The following is a 2914-nucleotide window of genomic DNA, read 5'->3' on the forward strand; positions in this document are numbered from 1 at the left end:
CGTATACCCATATATTTATAGAGTTATACCAAAACCCTAAATTAATTAGAGCCCTAACTAAATCCTAACCGGCCCATAGAACTTAATTAAATCCTGTGTCGGCTAAAGAAACTAAACCCTCAATTATGAAAATAAAATAGTTAATTAAAATACTTCCTAAATTACTTCCTCAATTAAAACCTTTAATAATCAATAAAATAAAATAAAATGCAATTTAAACAAATAAATAGATACCAATTAAATACACGAATAATCAATTAAATAAATTGAATGCAATTTAAACAAAGAAATAGATACCAATTAAATACACGTCACACAGGTAAACAATTAAATAAAATAATTAAACCAAATAATCATGCAAAACTACAATAAAAATAATAAATAAATGCCGAGACTATCATTTTAAAATTAGGGGTATTACATTCTTCCCTCCTAACAAAAGGAATTCCGTTCTCGGAATTCGCCCTTACCTTCTTCCAATATTTCAGGAAACTGCGAGCGAATGACATCCTCCCGTTCCCAAGTGGACTCGGCCTCATTGTGATGGCTCCACTGCACACGAACCAAAGGGATAACCTTATTGCGAAGGATTTGATCCCGACGGTCAACAATACGACATGGTGACTCCAAATAAGTTGCATCCGGCTGCAACTCAATCTCCCCAACGTCGATATGTTGATACCGATCCTCATCTCGCAGAAATTTCCGCAACATGGACACATGGAATACATTGTGAACGCGATCCAAGTTATCCGGAAGTGCCAACCGATAAGCCACAGGTCCCACTCGATCCGTAATCATGAATGGACCGACAAACCACAGAGACAACTTCCCTTTCTTCCCAAAGCGCATAACACCCTTCATAGGAGATACTTTAAGAAGAACCTGATCCCCAACCTGAAACTCCAAAGCACGAGTACGACGATCAGCGTAGCTCTTCTGCCTACTTTGGGCAGTACGCATGCGATCTCGAATAAGAGCAATCTTTTCAGAGGTATCCTTGATGAACTCAAGACCTAAGAATCGATTCTCTCCAACCTCCATCCAACAAACAGGTGATCGACACGGTCGACCGTATAACGCCTCAAAAGGTGCCATCCCAATAGTCTTCTGGAAACTATTGTTATAAGCAAACTCCACAAGTGGCAAATATTCCTCCCAGTGGCCCTTGAAATCCAGGACACACGACCGAAGCATATCTTCCATAATCTGATTCACCCTCTCAGTCTGTCCATCAGTCTGAGGATGATAAGCAGTACTAAGGTGTAACTCCGTACCTAAAGCCTGCTGAAAACTCTTCCAAAATCCAGATACAAAGCTCGAATCCCTGTCCGATATAATAGACAATGGAATGCCATGTAGCTTTACAATCTCTGAAATGTAAAGCCTCGCCAACTGCTCTGAAGTGTAGTCAGTGCAAATAGGCAAGAAATGAGCTGACTTGGTTAACCTATCCATAATGACCCATATGGAATTATGCCCCTTGAAAGAATTTGGCAACCTTTCCACAAAATCCATAGATATGCTCTCCCATTTCCACTCCGGAATTGGTAGTGACTGTAGAGCTCCTGGCGGCCTCTGATGATCAATCTCAACCATCTGACAAGTACTGCACTGAGAAACAAAAAGAGCAATGTCCCTCTTCATACCTGCCCACCAAAACTACCGTTTCATATCCTGATACATCTTATCGCCTCCTGGATGAACAGAGAACTCAGAGTGGTGAGTCTCAGTCATCACATCCTTCCTCAAATTATCAGCAGAAGGTACTACTAACCATCCCTTGTACCTTAAACCACCATCAGTCCCAACATAGTAGAATGAAACCTCTCCGGAAGCTATCTCTACGACCTTGTCGACACACTGCTGATCGGTGAGTTGTGCTTGTAAAACCTTGCGAATGATGGAAGGTGTAACCACCATGCAAGCCATAAAAGCGTCTGACAACTCATCTACATTCTTCAAAGCATTCCACTCAATAGCGAATAGAGCAGAAAGACTACCAACAGGTCAGCGACTGAGTGCATCCGCCACTATATTCGCTTTCCCTGGATGGTACTGTATAGAAAAATGATAGTCTTTTACAAACTCCAACCATCTGCGCTGTCTCATATTCAGCTCCCGCTGAGTGAACAAGTACTGCAGACTCTTGTGATCACTGAATAATCTGAAGGACTCACCCAACAGATAATGCCTTTAAATACACAAGGCAAAAACCACTGCTGCCAACTCCAAATCATGTGTTGGATAATTAAGCTCATGAGGCTTAAGTTTCCGAGATCCATAAGAAATCGGTCACTCCTCCTGCATCAATACACATCCAAGACCCTGCAATGAAGCATCCGTGTAAACAACATACTCTATCCCGCTCTGCGGAGTAGCCAGAACCGGTGCAGAAGTCAGCTTCCTTTTCAGCTCATCAAAAGCTCGCTGACAGTGTTCATCCCATACGAACTGTACACCCTTCTTGGTCAGATGAGTGAGTGGTCCTACTATCTTGGAGAACCCCTGGATGAATCTCCTGTAATATCCGGCCAGACCGAGAAAACTCCGAATCTCAGTAGGTGATGTAGGCTGTCCCCACTCAACCACTGCTGAAACCTTGGCCGGATCCACTGCTATCCCCTTTTCTGACACCACGTGACCCAGAAATTTCACCTCCCGCTGCCAAAATTCACACTTCTTGAACTTGGCATATAACTGGTGTTCACGAAGCATCTGCAAGACGATGCAAAGATGTCTAGCATGATCGTCCTCCGACCGAGAATAGATCAAGATGTCATCAATAAAGACAATAACAAACTGATCCAAATAAGCCCAGAAGACTCTATTCATTAAGTCCATGAACACTGCAGGTGCATTAGTCGTCCCAAACGGCATAACACGAAACTCATAAGAACCATATCTCGTGAGA

The sequence above is a fragment of the Cornus florida genome, unplaced genomic scaffold (genome assembly GCF_030987335.1).
Source record: "Cornus florida cultivar Cherokee Brave unplaced genomic scaffold, ASM3098733v1 CherokeeBrave_3.0.0_Hap2_Chr02, whole genome shotgun sequence".
NCBI lineage: Eukaryota > Viridiplantae > Streptophyta > Magnoliopsida > Cornales > Cornaceae > Cornus > Cornus florida.